Source organism: Euprymna scolopes, chromosome 8 (genome assembly GCF_053919585.1).
Source record: "Euprymna scolopes isolate OS-2025 chromosome 8, ASM5391958v1, whole genome shotgun sequence".
Taxonomy (NCBI): Eukaryota; Metazoa; Mollusca; class Cephalopoda; order Sepiida; family Sepiolidae; genus Euprymna; species Euprymna scolopes.
This window is the reverse complement of record NC_136489.1, coordinates 93858701-93868500: the sequence shown is the minus strand read 5'-3', so window position 1 is coordinate 93868500 and position 9800 is coordinate 93858701. Positions and strand designations below refer to the sequence as shown.

General features: G+C 31.7%; 1 long non-coding RNA gene across 1 annotated transcript; it reads left to right on the top strand.

Annotated features, from left to right (window-relative positions):
* The first annotated feature begins 465 nt into the window (after positions 1-465).
* On the top strand, positions 466-8854 carry LOC145283645 (uncharacterized). Its single transcript, XR_013868679.1, has 2 exons — positions 466-7239; positions 8511-8854. It is a non-coding gene; the product is annotated as an uncharacterized LOC145283645 (long non-coding RNA).
* Positions 8855-9800: the final 946 nt, after the last annotated feature.

The following is a 9800-nucleotide window of genomic DNA, read 5'->3' as shown; positions in this document are numbered from 1 at the left end:
TCCATAAAATGGAAATATGTCACAAAGTTTAACAAGGTTTTTTAATATAGATCCACAGAATATTGTGATAAGTGTTTCAGTGTGAACAAGTATGTTATAATAAATTATGGGGTTTATCTATTTTATTTTTACTTTCATCATATTCTGCTTTGGTTTTGATACCCCCAAATTCGAAGCTATCTCTTTACAACCCTTCTTTTTCATAACCTATCATACTTTCATAAATCAGTCCATTTTCTGTAGGCTGTTTTTGAACCCACTCAACGACGGGGACTTTTGCTAGTATATACATGTGTGTGTGTGTGTGTGTGTATGTATAAATATATATATATATATATATATATATATATATATATATATATATATATATATATATGCATATATAGGAGTGTGTGTGTGTATATATATATATATATATATATATATATATATATATATATAAATTCAGGTAATAGAAATGAAAAGTTTACCAGATAAAAGCAAGTGTAAACTTAAATTTAATATAAACATTAATATTCATATAGTAATCCCAAACTAATAATAAAGCTCAATACAAACACAACAGAAAGGAGAGCTTGTCATAAGGAAAGGAAATCAAGACTGTCATTTAAAATTTACAAGGAAATTAAAATTTGTTTTTGGAGTATTCTGTCAAACAATAAATTTCCTTGTAAATTTTAATTTAAAGTCTTGACTGCTTTCCTCATATATATATATATATATATATATATATATACTAGCATGGGTGCCCGGCGTTGCCCGGGTATTTGAAGGTGTATGTTGAGCAAAAAAAAAAAAGCGGTCAAATTTTTAAAACTTTGACCCCTATTATGACCCCTTAAAATTTAATGTTTTGGGGCTCCAATCAAGTTATTAAGTTAGATCCATTTCCAAGGAACATATCTAAAATTTCAAGTGTTTAGAGCCCAAATTGTTGGAGGAGTTTTGTAGTGTTCTCAAAGGTCAAATCGTTTAACTTTGACCCCTTACTCGCCAAATTTCTGGCCGAAAACTGATCACATCGATTTTCCCAAATCTCAGTACCCTGTATATCAAATTTCGAATCTGTAGACTAAAAATTGACAGACTTATTGCGTAGGGAACTGTAGATACACAGACAGATACACAGATAGACAGATACACAGACACGTTCACTTTTATAGATATACTAGCATTTCGGCCTGGCGTTGCCCGGGTGTTTGGAGGTGTATGCTGAGAAAAAAAAAAAAAAAAAAAAACGGGCAATTTTTAAAAAATTTAACCCCTATTATGACCCCTTAAAATTTATTGTTTTGGGCTCAAATTACATTATTAAGTTAGATCCATGTCCAAGGAACCTATATCTAGACCGAAAATTATCGGAGGAGTTTGGTTAAAGATCAAATCGTTGAACTTTAACCCTTTCGCAGCCAAATTTCTGGCCGAAAACCAATCAAATCGATTTTCCCAAATCTCAGTACCCTGTATATCAAATTTCGAGTCTGTAGACTAAAAATTGACAGAGTTATTGCGTAGGGAAATGTACACAGACACACAGACAGACACGTTCACTTTTATAGATGTACTAGCATGGGTGCCCGGCTTTTCTCGGGTATTTTGAGATGCATGTTGAACAAAAAAATAAAAAATAAAAAGTGGTCAATTTTTTAACTTAGACTCCTATTATGACCCCTTAAAATTTATTGTTTTGGGCTCAAATTAAGCTATTAAGTTAGATCCATGTCCAATGAACCTTTATCTAAAATTTCAAGTGTTTAGACCGAAAATTGTCGGAGGAGTTTGGTAGAGTTCTCAAAAGTCAAATCGTTGAACTTTGACCCCTTAATCGCCAAATTTCTGGCCGAACACCGATCATATCGATTTTCCCAAATCTCAGTACCCTGTATATCAAATTTCGAGTTTATAGACATAAAATTGACAGACTTATTGCATAGAGAAATGCACACAGACACATAGACAGACAGACCCCACACAGACACGTTCACTTTTATTGATATACTAGCATGGGTGCCCGGCGTTGTCCGGGTGTGTCGAGGTGTATGCTGAGAAAAAAAAAAGGGTCAATTTTTTTTAACTTTGACCCCTATTATGACCCCTTAACATTTATTGTTTTGGTCTCAAATTACATTATTAAGTTAGATCCATGTCCAAGAAACTTATATCTAAAATTTCAAGTGTTTATACCGAAAATTTTCAGAGGAGTTTGGTAGAGTTCTCGAAGGTCAAATCGTTGAACTTTGACCTCTTTACAGCCAAATTTTTGGCCGAAACCCAATCACATCGATTTTCCCAAATCTCAGTACGCTGTATGTCAAATTTTGAGTCTGTATACTGAAAATTAACAGAGTTACTGCGAAGGAAAATGTACACAGGCAGACAGACACGTTCACTTTTATAGATATATAGATATTGCAAGGAGTCTCCACAGATCGATCAATGTTTCAACATTTTCATGTTTCATCAGGAATATTATACCATTGATTCATCCAGCTAAACTCTTTACAATGTTTATATTTTATTTATATAAAGCTCTACACACGTATTCAGCACTTTTGGAAAAATATTGTGTTTTAGTCCATATTAACATTATACTTGAACTTAATTAATCTTTTAATATATATAGAGTGTCCCAATAAAATGTATACACTCTTTAAATTATCTCAACTTGCTATATGAATATGCTATGCCACATTCCCAAGAGATCTTTAGGAATAAAGAATGGCACTTCCAGCAGAAAGGAGCAGTTCTCCACTATCATCATGGCGTAAGAGCATATCTTGATAGTCACCTGCGAAACATAGTTAGGACGAAGAGAAAGTATCGAGTACTCTCCATGCTCACCGGATTTGAGTCCCCCTGGATTTTTCTCTTTTTTGAGGGCGATGTGGGGGGCAGGATTCACACCACAAAACGAGCTACAATGAATGAGTTGAAAACAACCATTGAAAGAAGATGAGTCAACATACCAATTGAACTGTTCCTCTAGCCTTCATCAGGTGGTAATGGCAAGGGGATCTAGGTGAAATTCAAGTTTGTTTTTTCATAACTTGTCGGATAGATCATATTTTGAAATTTGAATTTTCTTAAAATCTTTGGACATCGGAATTTTTTGATCCGGATTTTTTTTTTTTTTTTTTTTTCATTGTTTTGCCCGTTTAAAATCCAAAGGATTTTTTTTTTTTTTTTTTTTTTACATGGGGGTCACCACTTATCAAGGCCCAAGGTTTGTTGTAGAATCGTTGAGTTGATATTGCATTGCTGACAATTCAAATTTTTTGTTGTCAATTATTTTTTCAATGCAGAATTTTGTTTTTTAAGGCTAGTTGCCGGTGGATAATTCAAATTTGATTTGAAAGTTGAACTGTTCGTTCAAGCATTGAGATATCCATTTTGTTGCTTTTCAAAATGCTGTTTACAGCAGGATTCACGAATGACTAATTAGTTGAAACATGGTGGCGATTTGATAACATCCTGTTTCAATTTTATTGCTGCATTCAAATTCTAAACTATATCTGTTTTGGTCAGCATTGTGCCTTTATTTATTTATTTGCTAACAGGGAGACCCCATGTTGCCCGGTATAGAATGAGAATCAACAAATGTTTCACACTTCCAATACTTTTAATGTTATTTAAATAAGTAAAATCATCCATTTTTCAATCAAATTGATTGATTGATTGCCTACTCTAGTCAAGGACTCACCACTGTTTATTGGAAGGAAGTTTATATGCCTCCCCGCAGTAACTTAGTCCACAATACATTGTAGTCTATATTGCACTGTAGAAAACCTACTGTTAATTTTATAAAATTATTTTTATATAATGACTTTAAATAAAGTTTAAAATATTATGGCCCAGTTGTAATCTAAACAGAAACAGTCATTTTGAATGCGTTTGTGTTTTATCAAAAACCTACTATTGATTTTATATGCCGGGTCCTTCTGCTTGTGCAATTATAAAACTTCTGAAATGCACTTGTCATGTTAATTTTGGTAAACATTTGACCCGTTCTTTCTTTAATTGAATTTTTTCTTATTATTGATTTTCGATACTTATCGGAGCCATTTTGATATAAAACTTATCTAAGAACACTTCCAGACTCATAAAGTACAGTTGTGTGAAATTTAAAAATCTTGGCCTAGCTGTTTCAGAGTTCATAAGTAACAAACTCTCTCTCTCACACACACACACACAAAATACCTTTTATATATAGAAAGAGAAGATAGAATAAAAGACCGTAATTGAGCAGTGAATACATTTGCTAAGCATAGGAAAAAATATAATATAAAATTCTCTTTTTCAGCTATAATTTTGAATGCAATTTGCAGATAAACGGACCCTCAGATGCCCTTGGTAAGTTCAGTACATATGTCGTCAACAGAAACGGGTTCTAGATTTTAAGATTTCATTACAATATCGATGCAAGATGTTTCAAAGTGATGGCCAACAAATTTTGTTGAATGCCTTGGAAAAATCTAAAAATTGATCGCAAAAGGCTTGTAAAATTCGACATGTTTCTCAAATGTACAGTACTGTGCAAAAATGTTCTACACAAGAACTTTTGGCCAAAATCCATCTTGTCGTTTACATAGCTCTGGGCAACCATGTCAAATATACAGTTCAGAATCATTTGACAATAAAGCTTCTCTGGTATAGAGCGAAAGCCACCTTCTCTACTTGTCATAATCGGCAATGTTACCATTTCTTAATTCTTATAACAGTTCCTTTTTATGGTTTTAATGACCAAACGAATCACATCCTCCATAAATTCGTTAATGTTGATAGCGAGAAGTGTGGAAGGTTCCTAATGATTACTTGGGTGGGTGGCTTTGCTTTGTTCAGTACTTCCTTGAAGTGTCAGTCCCATGAATAAAGAATTAACTTTTTATAGAGAATGTATGGAATCATCATCATCATTATCATTATCATTATGAATTTGAAGATTCTATTGTTGGCATTGGTTTTCCTGATATATTTCTAGTCAGAATTCTTTCTAGAAAGATATCAGAGACTACGGGAGGGACCACATGAAAATTGCCAACATCTTAAAGTGAAAGTGATTTTTGTGGAGTGAACTGGATTCGAACTTGGGAAACCCAGGTCGTCAGTCTGTGTCGTAACCACTGAATCACTGCCCCCCCCCCCCGTGTATTAATTTTTTGGACATTTAAATTATTTGTTTTATTTTTATCAAGAAAAAAATCTCATGATGTGAAAAACGTCATTAATTTATTTAAGATGTAATTATATTGTGTTAAATTCATATAACACAAGCTGAACCTAACAGCATTGATCAAGAGTAAAAAAAAAAAAAATGGCTGACATGTTTACAAAGAAACAAGAATTAATTTTGGTGATTTTAATTACGTAAACAAATTATTTTTTGAAATAGGAATTTGTCACTGATTTGTAACTGCAGAAGGGATATATTTGTTTGAAGTAACTGAGTGGTTTTAGCCACTGTAATCAAGTAATACCATCGATTAAATTGCTTTAATGAATTGATGTTGATGGTTATAGTTAGTAATGTTTGTAAGCGTTAGGCTTTCAACATATCTTTTGACGTCCCTTCCAGGCTACTTTACAAGTCTGTATTTATGGCTTAACCAGTCAATCATATTCTTGTAGAGAAAGAACCCAGGTGTATTCATATTCATTGCATCAGTAACAAATATGGAGACGAGAAACACAAACGTTTACATGCATAGATACGGTTGAAATGGCATAATTAATTAATATATTTATATATTGACTTTGAAATAGCTTAAGGAAGACAACTCAGTATAATTGAATGCAATAACTTCCCTTTAATGTTTTTAGATATTGATTTTTGCGGAACCCAAGGTAAAGAACTTATTACATGATTACTTCCCTTTAATGTTTAAGAATATAATGTGTTTAAAAAAGAAAATATTGTTGTTTTTTTTTTAAGTGAAATCGAATAAATGTATAGGAAGAAATATGAGATAAAAAGAAAACCTTATAAAACGAAAACATCTTTTAAAATGCAAAGAATTTTTACATTGAAATAATTGTTTGGTATTTGTAACAGTCCAAGATAGTATTTGTGATCTGGCCTTCATGAATGAAGAAAATCCCTTTGCATTCTTAAAAATATTCTACACATATGATCTGTCCTTAGAATGAAAAACATTTACCTAGCATTGTGATAAACAATTAATTTTAATAAGTAAATCGTTTCATAGTAGAAATAAATAGAAAATATTGAAATTTATTTTTTTATAAAGAGTTTAAGACCACAGTTTTGTTTTAGTTAGTAAGAGAAAAATGTCTCCACTCTAACAGAATTTTTAATCAGAGTAAATAATTTTGAAAAAAATAAATAAAAGGAAGCGAAATAAAATATATTTTACCAATAAAATGGTGGAGCAGGCGAAAAATAGGCTAGTCTGAATCAAGTATCGATATGTCAAATGTGTTGGTATTTGGGTCTGACTTAGATAGATAACTATGTTAGACTCAGTGTATTTATTTGAAATTTTTATAGTTTATATATATGAATTGGCATGATCCATTATTGTACATGATTATGTTACAATACACTATTATTATATTGTAATTATTGTGTAGATGCTCATAGATTTGGCGGAGTGTAACACCCTAGCAACAACGCTATTTGCTGATATTTAATGCAAGAGAACTTGAACTCAGTTAATTCAAAATTTATACATCAATGCATGTTATACTACCTACCTTTAAATTAATTATAAATAAAATATTTATATCTGTCCATAAAAGCAGGAATTCTGAGGTCAATTGATGAGGTGGAATTTATAGCATTCTTTGCACAAGATTATGTGCGAGTGAGTGAGTGGAAATGATCTTAAAAACAGTATTTTCTGTATAAGGTTAAAATGAAGCAGAAATTGGAAAATTCCAAAAGTTAAAATTACTTGTCAGGATATGACGTCACGAACAGGAAGTCTAAAATAAGATGTGGTGAAGAAAAAATGAAGATCTGTTTCTTTGGTCTGTGAGCTGATTGTGTTCAAACACTTTTTTCCCTTAAATGTTGGATTCGTTATCCCTCTGAAGATCAGGCAAGGGGAGGTGTATATAATATGTAAAAGAATTAAATATCAAATATCATGACGCCATTGAGCAAATATATTGGTATGATTATTTTTTTTTTTTTTAGATATTATTGCAGCTACTAGCAAAGAAGAAGGTTAGTCGTGTTGGGTGTTTTGTTTTACGGCATGTCAAATCAACCTTTTCCAGGTAATTTAATGCAGAATCACATAATTCTGGCAAACAAAAGTTTTTATCTTTCAAGGTTTATATCTTTAAATATTTATTCGTTATGTTTAGTTTGCTTGTTTTATTTGATGGCATATCAACTCTTTTCATTTTGATAAAAGTTTTTATGCTTCAAGTTCTTAAGATCTTCAAATATTTAATCATAGTGTTTAGTTTGATTATTTTGTATTTTTGTCTTTGCAGAACATGATTGTGTTTTGCAAAGGGAAAGGAAAAAAAATCAATAACATCGATGTTTAGTGCATTTAAGTCAAGAAACCGATATCTTCAGACAGCCTGATCTGATAGCACCAGATAGATAAGAAGATAGGGAAACTTTAGCTCCTACATCACCACTATGATCACCTTTAAAACAAGTTATCACTATTCAATGAGCCAACTAATTATGTGACAGAGAGACAAACAATTGTTTCTATCAAACAATTGTTTCTATCTAGGATTGAAGTAATCACCCACTTAGAGACTTGTAGCAGCCGACACTCACTACAATCACAGGTAGAAGCTACTTCTCATGACTCGAGATTTGAAATCCATTTTCTCCTTGGCTTGTCCAATCACAAGCCAGCTCTCTATCACGTGACAGAGTATATAATATGTTATATAGTATATATGTTATATAGTATACATATAGTATATATATATATATATATATATATATATATATATATATATAGTATATACAGTATGTTATATAGTATATATAGTATATATATGTTATATAGTATATGCATATATAGTATATATATAGTATATATATGTTAGCCCCCAGGCAGAATGTGAGTATAACAAGGTAGCAATGGCTCTCTTCAAACTCACATTTATTTCCACATGCGGAATCCACATGAACTTTATTTATCATGTTAAAGAACTGCTCTCGTCGATACAACTCACACACACCCACAACAACACATGAACACACTTAAGTCTTTGCCCTTTCTTTCTCCATAAATCGGCTTCTTCTGTCTCAATGACTACTTGCCGTAAACACATGTAAACAGAACTGAACTGTTCTCTTCTTCAACCAGCTGGAATGATATTAATTCTATCTTCATGCAAGAACACTTCAACCTACTAACCCGTTTCTCTCATCTACAAACGCTACTAACGAAGATAACAAATAAAGTTGTTTATTACATGTTAAAATGAGATTCCTTTTCATTGTCTTCATTATTCACCAAAGACTTATTGTTATGTTAATTAATAAATGTTGATTTTTTTTATACCCCTTTCAGGATTTGAATTCTCAACATAAATACTCTCAGTGACGTGCTGTACTTTGGTGGATGCCTTCGTGATGCCAATGGTCAACTTCTTGATGGTATTCTTCAGAGACTCAAGTATAAATTTAAGTGCAGAAAAACATTATAAAAAAATAGAGATAGTTTGAATATGATTGATCAGATTGATAATTGAGGCCATTGTCACTCATCTCTCAGCTCGTCGCCCCCCCCCTCCCCGGCCGACGCATCCCACTGGATACTACACCCCTTTAACCTCAAATAGAAAAAAAAAAAGTCGAACAACTTAAAATTAAAAAAGTCAAATTGATCGAAATTAAACCTCTATTTGCTTGTAATTCTCTCTTTTCGTTCCTTTTTGATTCATCCATTTGTTCCTTCGATATTAACTGACTCATTTGTTAGTTTTCAATATCAATAAGTCATAACTCCAATTCTAAACAGGATAATTATGAGTAAACTTCCCGCAAATCTAAGGGGGGGGGTAAAAATTATTCATTCACTTTTGTTAAGCTGAAATAGCTTAACAAAAAAACAGACATTGTTTTTTTAGATAGAGCAATGATGAAAACCTTTTTATTAATGACATAAGCTGATTTTTTGCTTTTTATGTCATTATTGGAAAACATGTCCATTTTACCAATCTTCCAGACCGGAATGAGAATTTTTTAAAAGAAACTGAAGTCAAGATTTTTTTTTTCTGAGAAAACATAGTATAACGATTACAAATAAAAATTGGCTAGACAATTTGTCAGCTGTAGTGCAATTTAGGTCTAAAGTCAAGAATAAGACTGGCTTTACTTTATATATTAGATATACAAATGCCAAAATTGTTTATATTTTAAGTCTGTAAAAAATTCCATATTAACTGAGTTACTTTGCACATCTTATTTTGTTTTAAGTATTACAACTAGGCAGACACATGTGTATAATTTGGTTTCATTTTTAACAAAAGAATAAGTTTAACACAGGTCTAATCTCGCCCTTCCTGTTTAACCTTGAAAAGATGTTTGTTTTTGTTGTCAGGTGATTGTGCTGTGTTTGTTATAAAAGCAATTATAACGAATCGCTTTCTGTAGCTGGTTTGCATAAAATGGGGCTTGTGAATTGACTTAATTCAATTAATAACTTGCTTCCATTTAGTTTCGAAAAGAAAAAAATAATTTTTATGAAAATGACAACAAAGTAAATCGTACAAGTTAATTAGAAAACCTTTGCTTTTCTTGAAATAACTTTATTTAGAAAATTAGAGCCAACACTAGAGCCACTTCTCCTCTAAGTGCA